The 20,331-nt window shown below is 43.2% G+C and overlaps 1 protein-coding gene and 1 long non-coding RNA gene across 4 annotated transcripts in view; one reads left to right on the forward strand and one right to left on the reverse strand.

The window, feature by feature from the left end:
- The window catches only part of LOC122159818, a 58,913-nt gene extending 56,873 nt beyond the window's left edge, over positions 1 to 2,040 (reverse strand). The window contains exon 1 of one of the 2 annotated variants that reach the window (XR_006168639.1): positions 1,969 to 2,040. This is a non-coding gene — a long non-coding RNA (uncharacterized LOC122159818). Of the gene's footprint in view, positions 1 to 1,284; positions 1,572 to 1,968 lie in introns of those variants that run through there. The other variant, XR_006168637.1, reaches the window with a different exon arrangement.
- BMPR1A (bone morphogenetic protein receptor type 1A) overlaps positions 1,795 to 20,331 on the forward strand; it is a 78,957-nt gene continuing 60,420 nt past the window's right edge. For both annotated transcript variants that reach the window (XM_042817674.1, XM_042817675.1), the window contains exon 1: positions 1,795 to 1,911. The gene's annotated coding sequence lies outside the window, so the exon portion shown is untranslated. The remainder of the gene's footprint in view (positions 1,912 to 20,331) is intronic.

A 20,331-nucleotide genomic window follows, 5' to 3' on the forward strand; every position in this document is an offset into this window, starting at 1 on the left:
GTTTAAATCACCATCCAACATCTGAAAAATGCAGGACTGTATTACCACACAGATCATTACCAAGAGAGATGCTAGCTCTAACAGCTTTGGTTCTGCTTGGGAGCACACACATGCATGTTGCATTCTTCTTCCATATTGAGTGTCTATTCTGCTGCTACAATCTGATAGTAGACAGAGTGGAGGAACAGCAGACTCATATTTTCCTTTGAAATTATAAACATAAGCATACAAGTTCTGTATTGCTTGGCATGAGCACTGTGATTTTGTCTTTCTTGGCTGTCTTTGTCTTGGACACTGACATTTTTTTTCTGGCTCATCGGAAAAAAATTTTCTACAAGTCTAGTAATGCAAGTCCCACATTTCTTAATGCCTTTCTCTGTAGTATCTGGCCACCTACACTTAGTAGGTGTGCCTTTAATTGCCTGCGTTTTAAAGGAGTCTGCAAAGCAGATAGGTTTGAATGTACTTCCTCTTTTGTTTCACTATATGGGATAGAATGCAAGCTAAGCAGTTGCCTAACAATGCACGTGTACAACACATGTGAACTACATTACTTAGCCAGTGTGTTCATCTTACACACAAATGGGACAACATAAACTCTATATGACACTAGCAGACAAAAATGGAGCTGGACTGTGGAGAGGTCAGCACAACGAGCAAAACAGGGTTTCTCACATCATACATGCATGTGGTTAAGTGAGATTGCTTCCCAATTGGTTACTCTCTAAAAACAGCTTATCTGGGCATGCAGATGGCCTAAGGGGTGTCTTGGTCAATAGCAAAGGGAAAGCGAGCAGGTTTGTGTGGTCATGATTGGCCCTGTGTACAAAGTTCTTGGTGCAGAGCTGTGTAATGGGACCACATCAACATTAGAGTTGCTGCCACTCTGCTGAGTGAAAGGTCCGGCTGCTCATCCCATGGCACAGTGCTACTAAAGCTCCTTCTGCACTGCTGTTGGGAGACAGACAGACAAATTGTTACTTTGGTAATGTGTCCTAATGACGAGGAGCTTGGAAATGCAATGCAAATCATGGCCTTTAGCAATCTTATCAGTGAGAAGCTCGTTGCATAAGTTATGATGTATTCCAATCTAACTAGCCAGCTTTGTTTATTTAAAAAGGAAATGGAAAAAAGCAAACGAACAATTCCGTTCGTTACAACTCTCATCACTCATAAGGCACTGGGATGTCAAGCATTTCAGAACTATTCTTCCACAGAGCTCAAGGACCGGTGTGAGGCCCTCACTTTTCCACAGGCAGCTTCCACCGTCACCCCTCACCTCACCTCCACAGCGCTCCCGGCCGCGCTGCCCCTTGCAGCTCCGCCGCGCCCTCGCGCCTCTCTGGCGCCTCCTACAGGAGCTGCGGCGCCTATTTCACTGGGAAAGCTCTTCTCGACGGTCCTTTCGCGAAGCTTCAGGTGGCGGCTTGCCGCGGCCCGTACTACCGCCCGTGACGGGAGCAACGGGGGAGGAGAAGCGGCCAACTTTTTCCCGCGGCACCCCGCCAGCGCGTCGACGGAATGGCGGTGGAAGCGGGAGGGCTCTGAGGGGCGGCCTCGCGCCTTTCAACGGCAGCCGTCGGCGCCGCCTCCGCCGAGCGCGCGTCCCCGCTCTCCCCCTCCCTTCGCCGTGCGCGCGGCCGGGCTCGGCGGGCGCCGCGATTGGAATCCGGCTCCGGCCCGCCCCGCCCGCTCCGCAGGGACGCGCCGGGTGTCGGGAGCGCCTGCCGGGGAGCGAGCCTGCGCCGAGCCGCCCCGCCCCGCCCTCCTCCTCCCGGCGCTCGGCCGCCTTCGCTCCCGTCTCCCAGGAGCCGTCGGGGTCCCGGGCGCGGCCCGCGTAACGCGGCGGGAGCGGCTCCCTCCTGCTTCGTCTTCTCTCCCGCCGCAGAGGATGAGGAGCCCCCGCGAGCGGTGAGTGCGGGGTCGGGCCGGCCGGGGGGCGAGGAGAGCCGCGCTCCCGCGTTCTACCTTCTCTCAGCCCGCGGGGCTCCGAGCGCCGGGCCCTCGTCCCGCTCTCCCCGTCGGACGCCGGCTCGGGCCGCCTGCCCGAGGCTCTCCGACCCGGCCGCTCGCCCCGCGGGTCGGGCCGATGCTCGGAGACCCGTCTGCGGGCGAAGCACGGGGGCTCTCGGGGCCGCCGGCTTCCTGCGTGGGCACGGGGCCGCCTGCGGGGCCGGGCAGGCCCGGCGCACGCCGCTCTGTCTGGCCGCCTTCTCCCTCCCCCTGCGTCTGCGCCCGCGGTGTTGTAATTCCAGGCGCGGTGCCGAGCCGGCGGCGGAGCGGGGCCTGCGAGCGGCTCCGGGAGGCCGCGGGGGGCGGCACGGCACCGCACGGCACCGCACGCCTGCGGAGCGGGGACTCGCCGCTGCTGGGCGGGAGCGTCCGCTGTCCGGTTCCGGTTACACGCGGCGTTCTCGTACCTGGTGACAAGATGTCCCGAAGAGGTTGAAAAACTTGACTGGCTTTTCGTCGGCCTTTAATCTTCTGTACGACTAAGACTGAATTCGGTATCGAGGTGCGGCGGGAGGCTGTAGCACGTCCGTGAAGCGGTCGTCTGGCCTGTTGTGGTGAAGGCTGTGCGATGGGAAGCCTTCCAGGTGCGGGCTGGTTGTGTGTGGGACCCGTGTTGTGCGTTCCATGAGGACGGTAACAATTTGGTGGATTCCATTTGCAGTCAGCTCCTTGGTGCCTGCCCTCTGTGGGAGTGGAGCAGCTCCTTCTGTGATGGCCTGGGCTGGAACTGTTCCCTCATCCTGGAATGAGGAGCTGCACGAGACCAGTTGATATTCGAATTCGTTATTTCAGCCCATAGTTAGTAAGACACTCGCGTTGTGGTGTTCTGTAGCAGCCTGAAAAAAATACTACTTTTGACGATGTGTGTCCTGTGTGTCTTTACTTTTGTTACTTTCTTATAGGCCTTTCAACACATGTGCTTTGTTGTGTTAGGGTCTGTGTGGTTTATATTTCTGTATGGACACATGCGTGCCCTGCAGGCTCTGAGTGCGGAGATCTGTCAGAGATTTTAATGCATAGCTGTGATCTTCAGCTGCCTGTTCTCTACTTATCCCCTTGGTCACTCTGTTTGCAGACAGTGAATTCATGAGAGCTGATTGGAATTCTTCTCTTCAAAACGAAAAAGATATTATGGTTTGGAAGGCACCTCTGCATGTCACTGGGCCCAGCCCCTACCCAAAGCAGGGAGGTCAGCTATTGGTAAATGGCAAGAAGTAACACAGAACTTGGAATCCACCGGAATCCACCAGTCAAAGAGCGTTCCCTAGTCAAAACGTGGGCTCCAGATTCTGGTGTTCTTGATGCTGGCACTGATGATGGTCACAATGAGAATTGTAAACTTTGTAAGGAGAAACAGAAATACTCAATACAATTGAATAAGTGGTGTATGTGCTTTTTCTGGGTGCCAAAATTTGGGAACTGGGGTTCTAAAGCATAATTAATGTAAGTAGTCATTAACCTATACATAGCAGTTGGCTTACTTTTTGAGCTACTCCAAGTTAGGGTTAACAAAGTTTGGGTCTCATTTAGGTTTGAATGGGGTGCTTTTCAGATGTGCAGTAAGCAGTCTGCTAGCTTCCTTTAGAAAAGACATGTGTTTCCCATAGATGAGTGTTACTGTGATATGAGTTGTCACAAAGCTCTGGACTGCAAGGAGAAAAGCGTTTTGAAGAAACAATAAATAGCTTTGTCAACTTCCTGGAGTCCTGAAAAGCAAGCGGTAGGTGGGTGGCTTAGGTTTTTATTTATTTTTTTCCCTTGGTTTAAAGGTAGGAATTTGTTCTCTGTGAAGCAATTGGGACATAATGTGACTATGCAGTGATAATTAAAAAATAATTAAAAAGAAAACGAAAAAGCTAGAGAAGGACTTGCTAAATATTCACTAAGTTTTATAGTGAGAAACCAGAATAGGCTACATTCACAGCTTAAAAGAAAAGAAATTGTTTTGAAAACAGTGGTGTTAAACACTGAATTAATGGAATCTTTCTTACGTTGCACATCAGTCAGTGTAACTAAGAACTCCTACAACTTTACAGAGAAAAACGAGGCCCACATATGTAACAGATGTGTCATGAGTGTTTCAATAAGTCCCCTTTATTAAAGTGATCAAAGAAGAGATAGTGGTGCTTGCAGTAATTTTGATTTGGCCAAGCTTTCAAAAGCATCAAACTCACCTTCGCCCAAGTCCTTAAAAGCAAGAAACCAACAGAAAAAGGCCAATCACTCTGTTTCTCTTTTGTTTGTCATTGTGGATGGCAACTTCTGTCATGAGGACAGTATCTTCTTCCGGTAAATATCTGACACATAGAGCTTCTGTAGCTTTGGTAAGTGGCTGGAAGGCATGGATGGGCAAACAGACAAGATGGCATATGTAAGGGCACGTACTGCAGATGTATTTCTCCCTTGCTTTTGTCAAGCATCAGACCTTTCTCTGTGAGGTTTTTGGTTCCTCGTTTGAAGGGGGAGGAGGGAACAGAGCATGTCTTCAATGCATGGGTTTTGCTTCACATACCTGAATATTTTCCGTAAATAAATCATGTAAGTATTGCAGTAATGTTAAGACATGTGACTTCAGAGCTCTTGTATGTAGGCACTGATGGAGTGCTTAGAGCCTTATTTCACACGTTAATTTTCCCCAAATGTATGTGGGGGTGGGGGGCAGTGTATGTGCTTCATTTTGACAGCAGGCTTGCTTGTAGCAGCTGATGATTTAGTGCCTTTTCTTCCTTGAACAAGAGCTGCAAAAATCTTCTGCAGTTGCTCCACCAAACCCTTGCTGATTATTCCTAGTCATGGTGATGTCATGGAGTTTCTGTGCTTTCTAAAACATTTAGTACTTTAAAGGGAAAGCAAGGAATTTCTGTCTCTCATTCTCGTAGTTGCTTAAAAATCACAGTGAAGTATGTATATCAGTTGATTTTTCTCAGGAATAGCCATTTTATTTACCTCCCCAAAGAAGTTTAAAACAACAACAACAACAAAACCATGCAAAATTTAACCCACTGTATTGAATTCTTTAAAAATAATCTGTGAACTGTAATGCATGCTCCTTGAAATAGGACAAAGTTGAAATAGTCAGCTAATTTATCTTTGTTGTGAAGAAGACATAGCTTTTGCTTTCTTAATATTCTTGTTACTTAGAATAGCTATTTAGTGAGGGATTCAGTCCAGAAACATACACTCCGTACTTCGTGCTCTAGGCGTGTGTTTTGTGCCTCCCTTGACAAAACAAAGCAATTTTTCTCCTAGTCTTTAATATCAAGAATTTCATTCTCCTCTAGGGAGGGTGAATGTTAGATTCCTTTTGTTCTCCTGTGAGGCTGTGTCCTGACTGAGAGAGTAAGCTGCAGCCTCTGACTGGTCTGACCACTGTATGAGATGGGGCACTCACAACACCATGTGGGAATCACAGAAATGAGAGAATGTTGTAGTTTCCTGTAGTCAGCTTACAACTGAAACATTTTACATCAGTGTTTTTGATAATATAGTGGGGCTTGAGATCTTCATTTGTGTTACAGCAGAGATGAGATGTGTGAGTTTCTGGTTATGAAGCTGTACACAGATGCTGTGGGCATCTCTTTGAGGTCTATACTGTAGTAGATCTAGTCTTTGCCGTTTTCCTAGTGGATGCCTTATAGTCATCCTTCTCTTTCTTTTGAGTTCTGTGCATTTCACTCAGCTGTACTATTTCAGGAAGAATTGCTAAGTAAAAAATCAAAATAGTTATTAAAGCAGACAACTGAATTCTAGTTCATGACTGTGTAAAAATGCACGGGTTGTATATGCAGAAAGAGAAGCAATGGTGAAGACTTAAAGTCTGGTGTGTTATTTCTATAGAATTTATTGAGGACAAGTATTGTTTTAGTGGAATTGATTGACTTGATGGAGTGCTTCCTTTAAGCTCTTTGGTGGGATAGTTTGCCTGTACTGCATTCAGAGGTGTTTGTGTTCCTTCGGATTGAGGTGTGTAGCTCATTGGAAGTACTTCAAAAGTTTTCAACATGATAAAATCTGTGAAGTAACAGTTAAGAGAGTATGATCCCCGTGGCCCTTCAAAACAGAGAGAAATACAGTAGTTTAAAATGTGATTATTTTTTTTTAGTACATGATAGACGGGCTGTGCAATAGAAGAAGAAATTGCCACTTCAGCTCAGTGGTGCTGTAGTTTAATTTCTGTCACATGTTATAAGAGCAACTATGTGTTTTACAAAAAATTTGATACTAGTTCAGTTTTCTCCGTGTTTCTTCATACGACTGCTTTGCGAGATGGCTTCAGTCAACTTCCTCAGCTTAAGATGTGGAAGCACCTAGCAATTTTTTGTCTGGATTCCCTCAGTGCATCATTCTGCAGAGGGAAACACGTATCAGCATTGTTGTGTTGTGGCTTATAAAGAATACAAGCAGATGTAGCAGGGGTAAGACAGATATCAAAGAAAGTCTCTGAAGTCATGTACTAGAATTCAGACCTGCTTTGTGGAAGCACCTTTTCACTTTTGCAGTTGCTGAAATCCTAAGCTTGCTATTCTTGCAGACTCTTGTCTTAACAGTGTTAATTATTAACGACTTTTTCTCCAGTTGAGGGGGGGAAAAACCATTCATGTGCATTTATACTTCCTTTGTAAGAGCCTGGTGCCAGACTATACTGGAAATCAGTGGGTAGAGTCCCAGTTCTGAGTCCCAAAGTCATGCAAGACTTTGCTGCTACAGGAAATTAACGTTCTGCTCACAAAAGATTTGATGCACATCTTAGTGCATTGCATGTTAAAAGAGAATTCCATGCATACAGAAGCAGTGAAAAGATTGATAGAGGATGTAGCCTGGATTGTACGTTCACATATCATTTTCTAGTCCATTTGATTTTGCCCTATTTGTTCAGTTGAAAGTTCAGTCTATAGTGCTGATGCATAAGCACAGACACCAATTCCCGTGGTGTTGTGCAGGAGTATAAAGGTGCTTTGAAAACAGTGTGAACAAGTAACGTGGGTGGAATGTTTTAGCAGGAAAAGTATTGACTGGAACTTGTAGTTCCCACTCTTGCAAATGGAAGAGAGAACAGTGGGAACGAGTGGCTTGTAGTTGCTAAAGTGTCTGGAAGCGCAAAGAAAAACAGAAGGATGTGCACAGTGTGTTCCGTGTCCCCTCTTGCTGCATATCTTCTTCCTTGAAAGAGAAATGCAGCTCTTCCAGATTTCCTTGGAGTATGTTTCAGAGATTCTTTGTCCCTTTTTCTGCCTTGGCCTAAGAAGAAGCTGTTCAGAACCAGCTGCTGACCTGGAAAGCTGACAGTTAATGACAAGACAGGATAGGGATGCTGCACAGGAAGGCTCTGCTGCTAATGAGGTACAGACTCAGCACCCAAGACAAGGACTATGCTCAATTCAGATCAGTGAATGAATTTTAGTTTGATAGTGATACTGATCTTTAAGTAACGTCCCTGAAGGAAGGAATTAAAAACAAGCAAAAACTTTCAAGGCAATTTGAATAAAGCTGATTCCTGATGTGTCTTCTCTGAGAGGAAGCAAGTTAACCTTGCAGAATTAAAAGAATTCTTTTTTGTTTTTACATGTTGACATTTCTCTCATTTTGTTTTCTACATTTCCTTGATTGCAACAGTTTAGTCTATTTTATGAAAGTATCCTATAGAAAATGGTCTCTGGGAATGTTCGGAGGTATATGCCGTTCATTAAGGCTGAAGGCAATGCCCTTCCTTTCCTAGGCAAATTGTTAATGTAAGCTTAAAAATAGAATAAATATTGTTAGGTTTTGAAACCACGTCCATCATAGCTGCTGAGCTGAATTTAGTGATCCTGCTTGGGATCTTGGCTCTTTAAAATCCGTAGTGTGACCATCCACAACCTCTCTGGGCAGCTGTTCCAGCATCTCTCACTCTCTCTGTAAAGAACTTCCCCCTGACATCCAACCTAAATCTTCCCTCCATGGATTATCTTGGGATATGCTGAGATACGTTTTTTTCTTTTTGAACTTATAGTTAATACAACTCTTTTTAGAAGGAATCAAGAATTTGAATGTTCTTCCACTCACAACTTAGGGCAGAGGGCTGTGGTGAAGTGCCAGATCATCCCCTTGTAGCCGATATTCTTCAGTATCCCATTCTTAAAATTTCATGGAAGGAATGCAGTTAGAGATGTGCCAATTTGGGTTACACTGGGAACTAGGAAATAAAACCCGACCCAGACAGGACAGTTTGTATTGAACCCAATCCTCTGCTGAACTGTCTGTTTTTGTTCCTCCCCGACCATGCTTCGCTCCCCCACCTCTCTTCAAATTCACAAGTTTTTAAATGTAGAGATGTTTCTAATTTAGAAAATTATTTTGGTGTAATGAACTAAATCAGAAAAGAGGAGACAAAGCTGAAGGAGGTCAAACAACAGATGGAAATAGAAAATATAAAAACATCTAGTTTAAAAAAAAAAAAAAATCCCCTTGAAATAATGGAATCTAAATGCTGAAATTATACATCTGTTTGGCAGCTGTGCATTCCTTAGCCTGGGGTTCTGCTGCAGAAATGGCGTTAGTAAACTTTAAGAAAAAGATTTCAAATGCGGTTGTATAATGTTTATGCCCCTCTGTAATACTTTAGGTAATAGTCCTAGAAATCTGCAGGAAGCAGAGGTGGAGGAAAGAGGTGGCAAGCTGATGTAAGAATGGCCATCTTTAGCAGTAAGCATCTGTGGCATTTATACTTGTTACTGCGTGAAATTCTGTCAGCTCCTTTCTTGTTGGTTCTTCATGAGTATCTTTTAATTTCTGCTGAATTTTATTAATCGAAAGGTGAGTTGGCCACGGGGAAAAATAACCCAGTAGTAAATGCTTGTGTATCAAACGACAGTGTGCTACTAAGAGAGGAACATGAAAAGCCCAGCCCCGGGTGTTTTGTTCCCAACAACGGCCAGCATTACCATTCTGGAGAGGAGCGTGAGTCTGTAGCAGGCAGCTGAGGAATTACACCACTTTGTGGCAGCTTCTTCCTAAATCCCAACAACCAGAAGCTAGCTGAGACATTAAATCCTTGTGTATACATCCACAGCATGTTTCTATACAGTATTAGGAGTTTTGTCTGAAATTGAAAATGTCTTTATCAACTATTAAGCAAGATGTAAAATTGTACATTTTTGTATTTTCCTTTGTGTTTTTTTTTTCTTTGTACTCTTCTGATGACAGTGGTATTCATCAGTTCTGTGTTGATACTGAAATGACTTATATTAGAGCAGGTCTGTGAGCACAGGTTAGTTTGTATTCTGTTATGGAAACTGTTGGTTTATGGATTTTTTTTAATACAAGAGCCTGTGATTTTTATTCTGTAAAAAAATAACAATTGAGAATTCTTGTTTGAAAGAATTCTGGCCAAAATTTAAAAATTGGATGTGATGTATCACGATGTAAATGTTACGAGTTTGTGTTTTGTTTCTTTGTACTTCTGTTTTTCAGAAATTTGAAAACAGTTTTCAAAGTGTTTCTGGTTTTGGAAGAAGTGTTGTTTTTTTTTTTTTTTTTCAGCAAGATAATTTTGTGTGTTTGGAAAAACTAAAAGTAAAATATAGAAAGTAACATGAAGGGGGAAGAACTGGGGGGGGGGGGAAGCTTTGGGTGAGCTGCAAATGCAGGTGGGGAAGACTTCTGAGGATATGAAAGCAGAAATAAGGCTTGGGGCAAGGAGTTTCAGGTGAAAGGAGACAAGGCAGTGGAGTAGCAGCATGGCAAGGAAGGTTGGATAGGTTTGAGCTCAGCATCACAGTAGGGGTGAGGTATACAGAGAGATCTAGGGGCACTAGGATTCTTCTTTCACAAGCCGTTCCCCAGAAGACTTCCTTCAGCAGAGACCCATCTATCTCCTTTCTCTGGAAGAGCTGCATAGCACCTCTTGAACTGTACTTTTCACACAGCAGGCATTCCATTGTTGTCATTTCTGATTATTCCCTCCAGCATGTGTGACTTCATAGCGTGATACAAAGTTTCCAGCCAGTTTTGTCAGTAAGATGTTTCCCTCCACACGATTACTTTCCTGTACATACTTTGACTTGATTGTCTGTAATATACAGCAAACAAACTGGAGCAGCTAAACGTTTATGTGCTACCTGATGGCTATAGTCTCAGTGAAATCCAAAAGATTTCACTGCAGATAGATAGGTGATAGAGCTGGCGTGCCGCAGGCTCTTCAGGAGGTCCAGGCTGGGGAGCTGCCTTGCCTCTTGGAGAGCAATAGGAGTGTGGAGCTCTGCCTTGGATGGGTAAGTAGTAGTTCATAGAGAGCAAGTGGGTCAGAATGAGCAGGCAGGTCAGCATGGGTGGCGTTGGTGAGCATCCTGGTAGCCTTCCATGATGAAGCAACTAGCTCTGTGAATGGCAGGGAGCAGCAGATATCGTTGATCTTGTCTTCAGTAAAGCTCTTGACGGTGTCTCTTGTAGTATCTTCATGGACAAACTTAAAAAAGCATGGGTCAGACAGACAATAAAATGGCCTCCAAACTGCCATTTTTGCATGGTTCTGATGAGCAACATGAAGTCCAACTGGAGAGGTCAGTGCTAGGTCCAAATACAGTGTGATGCCTTTGGTAACAATAACTGCATGTTATCAGAGCAGGGACAGAGTGCACCCTCAGCAAGGCTGTAGGAGTTTTGTAGGTCACACAATTTGTGCTGTCATGCAGAGGGATCTGGGCAGGCTGGAGAAACGAGCAGAGGAGACTCTGCTCTGTGAAGCTGAACAAAGGGAAATGCAAAGCCCTGCACTTGGGGAGGAATAATGTTAGGTACTGGCTCAGAATAGGGTCTGACTGCCTGGAGAGCAGCTTTGCAGAAAAGGCCCTGGTAGTCCTGTTCAACAAGTTGAACGTGAGCCAGCAGTGCACCCTTGCAGCAAAGTGGGTGAATGGTATCTTAGGCTGTGTTTGGAAGAGTGTTGCCAGCAAGTCAAAGGAGGTGATTAATCCCTTCTCAGCACTGGTGAGACATCTGGAACATGGTGACCTGTTCTGGTTCACCAGTACAAGATGGATATGAATGTCCAGTGAAGGGCCACGATGATATCAAAGGTCTGTAGGAGCTGTAATCTGAGGAGGGGCTGAGAGCTGGCATTTGAGCCCAGGGAAAAGAGCTCAGGGATTTCTGATCAATGTGTAGAAATTTCTGATGGAAGAGCAGAACAGAGACTGCACCAGTGTGCTCAGTGACAGGACAAGAGGCAATGGGTACAAAATGAAATAGAACAAATGCTATTTAAGCGTAAGCAGTACCCTTTTGCTTTTTATTTTTAATTTGTTTAGAAACTGTTGATGGTCAAAAAATGGAACGGATTTGCCCTGAGAGGCTGATGTTAGAGTTTCTGATGTTAGAGATACCCAGAATGTGACTGAACACAACTCAGGGCTGCATGGAGGTTCCTGCTTTGAACACTGCGTGGCTGCTTTGCACCTCATCTATTCTGTGCTTCTGTAAATCTAGTGTTGGTTGGTATTAATTTACTGAAACTTAATTTAGGTAAATCCAGGTATTTTGTTACATTTTATTCCTTATCCCATTGGCTTTTCTTTGTATTTTCTTCTGAATTTCTCAGAACACTGTCTTTCATCTTACTCTATTATTTTTTCTTGTCTACTCTCATGTCAATTGCAAACTTCGTTGGTTTGTTTTAACCAGCTGGGTAAGGGAGCCATGTCTAAAATCTTGTGACTGTTTTATCATGTGAATAAACCAGCTCCTCCTTCTGCGTCTGTTGTATCAGCTGCATTTTAGATGGAAGTTGGGTCTGGGTACTGTTTGTGCTTGGTTACTCTGCTGGCTGGGAACTCACAGCCCTTCCTAGTGGCTTTGCCACTTGCTCAGGCTTACAAAATAGTTGAACAGGCTGCTAGCCTAGCAATAGGTATTTTTTTTCTCCCATCCTGTTGCAGAGTCACCAGGTTTCAGCATTTTTGCTTTCACTCTTTAGTATTCTAACTATTGCTAAATAATCTTCAGTATGTTTTTTTTTGTTGTTGGTTTTGTTACCATTTGTATTTTTTTTATTTTATTTTATTTTTTTTAAGAGTCAGCTAGCTTACTTGTCTGCTGCTGAGTATTAGCTAGGTGGTGGAATGCATTATTTGTCAGATAAATTACCAGGGTCAAGAGTTTAAGGAGAATCAATATCAATTTGCTCTCTCCCCACTTTACTATTTTAAATCTGTTTTCTCTGATAAAGTGACCATGGAAGACATGATGGTAATACTGAGTATTGCAGGCCATCAAGCATAACTGCTGGATGTGGCCAAATGGTGTAATAAACTATAATGTGTGTGCATAGGTATTACACATGTGCATGCAGCATGGGAAAGAGGCATTGCAGCTTTTATAAGCAAAGGTCGTATCTCACTTGTTAGACCTTTGAAGGAATGTCATGTTTGTGTAGCAGTGATCCTGTTCATTAAGCCATTGTGAAGTTATGAAATATTTATCGTGTCCTCCAAAAAAAACCCTAACATTTCTTCAATATGAGGGGATAATTCTACCACGTGCAAATAATTTATTAAAATTAAAGGGGAAACAACAGCAACAACAAAAAAAAAAGATTGCAGTGAACACTGCAGTGGAAAGGTACTAACAGCCTTGCATTTTGTGTGTTTAGAAACACTTTGGAAAGTGGAGTAGGTAGTAAAGAAACAGAAAATACAGGCAGTGTAGACTGCTGTAGTACTACTGAATATCTGGATGATAGAATATCAGATGAGATACAATAAGTGTAAAGTAACAATTCTAATGGGGGGGCTGGGGAGGGGGGGAGGGAAGCGGGGGGGAATAATTAAAGACTCTAAAGTAGGTATCAAAGCTCTGGAGGATTTTGGATAGTTTTCCAAAGAGCTCTTTATTGCGAAGCTCCAACTTTAGATCACAAATATCTGCTTAGAATGACTTGTTTTACTCCCTTCTATCCAGTGCTAATAATTGTGGCCAGGTGGAAGGTTGGATTTGTTTGCTAATCTGACTGAAAACTAACCCTATGAAAAAGACCTTAATTTCTCCCTCCAGCTCACCAGGAGACCAGATGTGAAGTAATGGGGGAGGAAGGGCAGCACTTCCATTCTAACAAACAGTGCAGTCTTAAATAAGTAAATTTTGAAGCAGCATTTTATACTGTCATTATAAGTCTTTAAAAAAAAAAAAATTATACAGCTGTGCATGTTGATTGTATATAAACATGCATATTATGTAATTCCGGTAACACAATTTCAACAATCTCATTAAAACAAGAAGGTTGGTCTTTTTTTCCTTCCCCCAGCATTACTAATGGGGTGCAGTTCTAAATAGGCTTGTGTTTCTCATGGCCAGGAAAAGAAAAACAACTGTGAGGGCAGTGTAATGGTGATCTATCAAACCTGAAACGAAATTAAGAAATTGGTAGAAAATAATTTTTCACCATGACTTTTTCTTTCCCACAATACAAGGGGAGGCAGGGGGTTTCCTACCCTCCTCACAGTGAGTACTTTAGCTGAAGAATCAACACCAGAATATGTGGCTGGGGCCCAAAGTATCTTCCAAGTTGCAGCTGACACAAATTTTTGGAAGGATGTGTCCGTTAGTGACAACAGTGTGATAACCTGTAGCCATTCTTAGGCACTGCATGGGCAATTCCAACTGGGGCAGACAGGAAGCTGTTCCTACCTTCTTTCTCTACATGTCTGCTAGCAAGGCGGTGTCCCACGCAGAGGACTCAGCCAGACATCTGGTAGAATCACTATGCTAATTCTTCTGCCTTTTATCACACTAGCACACACACCCAGTCACGTCAGCTCCTCTCCTGTTATATTCAGGAGTGACTTTCACACCTACTTTTGGTTATATCTCACTGACGTCTGGCTCCCTTGATTGACACATTCATTGGCTTAGGTTTAATGATACGGCCATCAAACATGAAGTAACGTGTTTTTACTGTCTAACTTGTCTTGAGCGTTTTCTGTTCGGGTGTTTTATTTTGCTTAGTGTGGAAAGTCTGATGATATAGTTTCCTAAAGACTGCAGCAATACAGCCAGATAGGCTTCCATTGATGTCTGCAATGAAAATCTGCTAGACGAATAAATAACAAGCAGACCGAGGGCGGCTTGAGATAAGCAGGCCTGACAGCTAGGTGTGCTAGAAAGGCCAGTTCTGCGCTCTATTAACACCACCCATGTGTGTCCTCACCTTCTTCTTTAAAACAACTCTGGCACTCCTGTGATACCATAGGAAGTTAAATTATATCTAAACTCGTTACTTCTTTTTTTTTTTTTTTTTTTTCCCATGGGTTTCCGTTTTTTGCAATGGTTGGGTCAGACCAGTTGGCTTGTGGAACAAGATGGCCCTTCCAACTGCAGCTTGGCTGTAGCGTAGGCTGCCTGTGGACAGAGCTGCAGTTTGGGAGCATTACCTGTTTTGGAACACTGCTTTTCATTACTTTAAGTAATAGTCTTCCTGTGTAATCTCTTAATGTACATTAAGTACGTTCTTCCCACACACCCCAAACAAAAATGGGATGAGCACAAACTTTCCCATCCCCACATCCACCTTTGTTCTTTTCCTTTTGCAGCAGTCTTCTGTTATAGTTTTGCTAAATGTTTCTGTATGTGATGCAATATGTAAAATTCAGGATTAGGGAAAATTCTTGATACCAAAAACTTGAAAGGCAAGGCACAGATTTGGGGATTAGATGTTTTGGTGAGATGATGGAGTGGAAATCACACTGTTTTTGATTTGAAGGTCTTGAACTATATTATTTCCTGCGTTAGGACCAGAAGTGTTTGGTAAATGTGTTGCTTCTGATGAGGGGAAAGTCAATATGCACATTGTGTCCAGATACTGAGAGGCGGTTTGGCAGCAGAAGATGGGAGAGGCAGAGAAAACTGTGCTTAGAGGAATATGCATGTCAGCTGAGAAGTAGGTATGTTGTGAAGGGCAGCAAGGGTGAAACCATACAGGATACAGGGAAAAAGCTGGGCCAGTTACACTGGGAAAAGGTATGTACCAAAACAAAACATATATCTCTAGGAAATGAGCTCTTCCCGGGTCTGCTGCTCATCACGCAATTTATTGGATGTGTGGTGGATTATTATTTTTTTTTCCTCTGAATGAAGGGAAAATTTGAGGTGGAAGAACCATTAGAAGTGTAATAACCAGAAATACCATGAGTGTTTTGTTTCACAGCTAGGACAAAAGTACTTGAGCTGAGTATTTTTTGTTCTGTTTGCTTCAGGTAACCTAGGCTTCAGAAGAGCAAAAACACAATAAAATCTTTATATAGTAAGGACAGATATAACAACGTACTTTCTGTTCCCAAATCTAAAAAATTCTAGGTAGTCAAAAGAAGCTAGAGGTGACACAAGCCTAGCAAGTAAAACATGGGTACTTTTCTTTTGTTTCTGATATAGAAAGCTGGCTGGTAGCTATGAATGGAAGAAAGCATTTGATATTTGAATACAGCGTATTTCACTGTGTTTTCCGAAGAACTGCTGCAGCTGCAGCAGAAGACCCATTTTTTGACAGCACACGTAATGGAAATAAATGCTGCCGTAACAGCATGGTTGGTGTGAGAGAATGCTCTAAAAATACAGCAATGAAATGGGCAACAAGGTCGGAGGAGTACTGATACAGCCAAATGTTTATGTATTAATATATGTGCAGTACCCACTCCTCCACTTACTTGAACTCATTATACTATTACAGAAAACTAATTCTGTATAAACCGCCTTTTGCAAGATAGCTTAATCTTGAAAATGCTTGGATTTCCTGCATGCTGCTCTTTTGCACTGAATTTTTCTTCCATTGGGCAGCATAGATTGTAATCCGGAGCACATGCTTTTGGGAGGTGTGTTAGGAAATACTTTATCCTCATGGAAACAGATTTCCCAAATGCTACTGAATTTTTAAATTTTAATTTTGAGTTTCTAAAAGTTCTTTATTATTTTAGAGTAATTTAGGTCTTACAGAAGATCTGTTTCTCTACTCTTGCAAGTGGTAACGCAGGTCTTCAGTTAGCTGTACTTGCTTCAGTTATAGCTCAGTAGGACCGCCTGTGCAAAGATGCATTAGGAATTGGTGTCTAAAGGGGCACTTAAAGTGCTAGAAAAATTCCCAGTTGTAATTCTCTCATGAAATGAAGTATGTTCAAAGGGGTTATTAGATTAGGATGGTACCTGTCAGGCCTTGTGCTATGAATACAAGACTAGCACAATGAAAGTACTGAAAACTTTTTAACAGCAGTTATTTATTGTGCTACTATCTATGAAGTGTAATACATATATTTTTATTTGATATGTGATCTGTGGCCTTCAGAAAGGTTACAATTGCAAAGCCATAAAGTCTGTTACAAGCAGGTATGTTTCTTGATGCTACATTTCACTTATTAAAATGATTTCCCCTGTTTCTTTAAAATAAAAAAAAAAAAAAAAAAAAAAAGTGAGAAATTCTGATCAAACAATAACCTGAAATGTTAGATCTAAACGTTCGGGTAAGAAGGCAGATTTCTCATCCCTCATAATTGTTCTCCCTTTTTGGTATGTTTCTGAAAGTTTAGCATTACTGAGATTTGCTTGATAGGTTTTATTTCTTTTTCCCCTCCAGTTACTGGTTGTCATTTCTGTTTGCGTGAAGCTTGTGTTGAAGTGAAGAACTGAAGACATGTGTATGTCCTCATAAACCTTTCACACTCATGTTTTCCAACTGCTGTTTTGGAAAACAGAGCTTTAGCAGATAGTATCTTCAGAAAAATTTGTATACATTGTTTTAGGCCAGTGGGTTTTACGCCTGTTGAAGCCTTGAGGATTACCTCATGTTTTTACTGCTATCCTTATATACACTGCATGTGTGTAGTACCCCAGCAACAGGTCCTGGGGTTCAAAACACAACCTATGGAAAAGAGAGAAGCTGACAATTAAAGGTAGGGGGAGGGCACTACTACAGGAACGACTGAGAATGGAACTGTTACATTGGCCTTCTGGAAAGGAATCAGTGCTGATGACTTTGTGCAAGCCATTTAAAATCTGTCATGTAATCACACTGTGGTGGTTTGAACTTCAGTTTTATTGTGTAGACATACTCCTTTTGCTTTTCCATTCCTGACCAACAATTTGCGTAAATTTTATTCCACACAAGTAAGAGTTATTAAATGTATTGTAAAAGAAGAATAACTGATGGTGCTTTGACTTTCAGGTATCAGATATCAAATTGTGCATTAGAAATAAGTGATCCAGAAATAAATTTCCATAGATGAATAACAGATAATAGCCATAATATAGATTTCTTTGGGGAAAGAGTGAAGATTGAGAGTTGTGTAATCTGAAAAACTGAAGATATCATGTATGATGCATACAGCAAAACATTTAGCTTAGCTTTCTGTAAAGTAGGAGCTCATCGGCCACTATATGCACAGCTTTTGTAATTACTGTAAATACTGACCTAGACAAACATTTGTGTATAAAGTGCTCATATTCTGTGAGCAACCGAGGCATCTATGTTAAGATGTTTGTTTTGGGACAAAACAAAAAGATAGCCCTGCTTTTACTTTGCCTAGAACGTAAGGGTCAAGCAGTTGGTGTTTGTGATCCTTGGCATGCTATAACCAGCATGAAGAAATGTCCGTAGCTAGTGGGTGTTGGTTGGCTTTGTTTTATTTTTTGTTAATACATCAGAATATAGATAAGGGTAATACTTCCAAACATCCTGTATACTCTGAGTTCTTTTCTAGATTTTAAGTCTTCTAGAAGACCCCATCATAGTGGCATTTCACCTTCTTCCCTGGATCCTGAGGCTTTATCATTAAAGCACTGTTCTAGTTCACCACCCCAGCATTAGAAGTTGTTTCCATTTTGTACTTGGGAACCAGGAAGTGTGAGTTAAGGACCGCGTATCTAAAGACCTTTCAGCTCTGAATTTCCATTACTGACTCGGTAAATATATTTTAAAACGTGGCCCCACACTCGAATTCCTGGCAGCTTTTGTTGCTCGTTGCTCCTCATTGTAGCACATGCATGTCCTTCAGACTTGCAGCCCTGCTAGGATTCCTTAGGGGCTTTTTTTCCTGCACGGTTCTGATAGAGTAACATTTGGTAACGTGTTCAGTAACTAAATTACTGCTGCTGGAAAAATGTTTTTCAACTTGATCTTCCCCTCTTGCATTGTGCTGTTGCTAGAATGATTGATAACTTATTTTCTTCAAGTCTTTGTCTCTTATCTGGTAGTATAGTGGTATCCTACTGATGGCAGTATGTTCAGAATGGTAAAAATGTTGGCTATTTTGTTTACAGGAAAATACTCTGAATTGCAGCAGCCTTTCTTCGTGCTATGGAAAACTGGGAGAAAAGAGGGCAGCAGTCTGTAAGATCAGCTCGTGCGTTACCTGAGGCAGAGCTTCGCTGTGGTATTTCTGTGCATGTGTGCAATGGGAGCGCTCGCACTCAGCAGTGCGGTTGCATCACAGATTGTAGAAGTGAGGCCAGCAGCCGAAGAACCGTTCCCTGTTTTCACCGACTCCTCGCTCCCCGCTGGTCAGAGCAGTGAGAGTGAGGTGCCCTGGGAGCGGGGCAGCGCGGAACAAACAGACCTTCATGGCTGCACTGAGAGCTAATTGTTCCCACAAGCACAACTGCTGCTGGCGTGCAAGCGCAACCGCGTTACCATGAAATCACCGGGCGCATCGGCTAGAAATGGCAGATCAAATGTGAGGTGGGCCGGATTCCTCCATTTTGCTTCAGGAAAGAAATATGGGAACAACAACAACAACAAAGTTTTCTTCCCTATTGGAGCAGAGCGTACCCGAGTAGATGCGTTCCGCGCTAGCAGCGCCGAGATGCCATTTTAAGAGGTTAAATTACTTTCTAAATGCTGCTGCGAAGGAGGAGGGGAGGAAGGGATCAAGTTACCCGCTCGGCATTCCACAGCCCGGCCTGCAGACACGCTGGCGAGGCTGAGGCGCGCAGCTGCTCCGCCCCGCCCGGCGGCCCGCGCGCCCTTCCCCGCGTATGCGGAGCGCTGTGCTCCTCTGCCTTACTGATGGGTTTTGGTTTTTGTTTTGTTCTTGCTTCCAAGTAAGAGTAAGAACGCTCTGAAAGTACAGTTTTCTGTCACCCCGCGGCCTTTTTTACTCCAAGCTGAACAAGCCCAGCTCCCTCAGCCTGTCTTCATAGAGGAGGTGCTCCAGTCCCCTGATCATCTTTGTGGCTCTCCTCTGGACCCTCTCCAACAGCTCTCTGTCTTGTACTGGGGGCTCCAGACTTGGACAGAGTATTGCAGATGGAGTCTCACAAGAGCGGAGTAGAGGAGGACAATCATCTCCCTGTCCCTGCTGGCCACCGCTCTTCTGATGGAGCCCAGGGTACCGTTTGCTTTCTGAGCTGCTTTTTCCCTCCGTCATCCTGAAAACAAAATAGCACTTGGAAGCAGTGTGCTTTAAGGGTTGTATGGTTTCCCTTGCAGCAGTGCTCAGCTGCCTCTGGGAGGGACAAGAGCTGCGGACTTATTGCACCCCTCTTAAAGCTGTCACCATCTTAAGACACAGAACAAAAAACTGCAGAAGAAAATCACGGAGGCTTTTTATAACACAGCTGTATTTGCATCTAGAGTTCGGAGTCGACTTTGGAACACAGTGTTCTGTGCAATATTGCAGTTGTTCTGGTCTAAAGATACCGCAATGTCAGCTTTTATCTACTCTTCCTGTAGGGGCATTAACGCATCTGTGTTCTTCTGAGGCTGCATAAATACTTCCAGGTAAGAGAAACTCAGGAAGGAAAACTAACAAGAAATTCTGACCATGTTCAGTTGGGTTACTTTCTGTGTGTGTGACAGAGAGAGAGCGAGAGAGACTTCCCCTCTCTCCATTTTCGTTCACACTGCAAATGATTGTGCCATTTAGGTGCCCTTAGCTTGGGACTTTTCTCCCCTCTACCTTCTGTGTGAGACCACAAAAAATGAGACAAATGAGGACCCGATTCTTGCTTCAGGAGCTAAAAACAACTCTGTTTATGGACTATCTCATCAAGGACACAAGATTTTATGTTTATTGCAGCTTGAATGATGAACAGTGGGTATCAAGTGCTGAGAAATGTACAGAGTAAATCAGCTGCAAAAATACAACCGACTGGAGTTGTGTTATTTGTAAAAATAATAAGAAGCTGTTGGATCATGGAATTTTTCATCATGCCATGTAACCTCTTTGTAGCAAAAGAAGTAAAATGATCCTGATTGTGGTTAGCAATGCAGCTCTCATCCAAGGAATTCCTTTTATTCGCCTCCCTCCTCCCAGAAATAAAAGCAACAGCCTGCTGAAATTGGGAGTCCTATGTCAGAATTCCCCA

This window comes from Centrocercus urophasianus, unplaced genomic scaffold, assembly GCF_019232065.1.
Source record: "Centrocercus urophasianus isolate 14NV4802_14NV808 unplaced genomic scaffold, USGS_Curo_1.0 seq_17, whole genome shotgun sequence".
Classification (NCBI taxonomy): domain Eukaryota; kingdom Metazoa; phylum Chordata; class Aves; order Galliformes; family Phasianidae; genus Centrocercus; species Centrocercus urophasianus.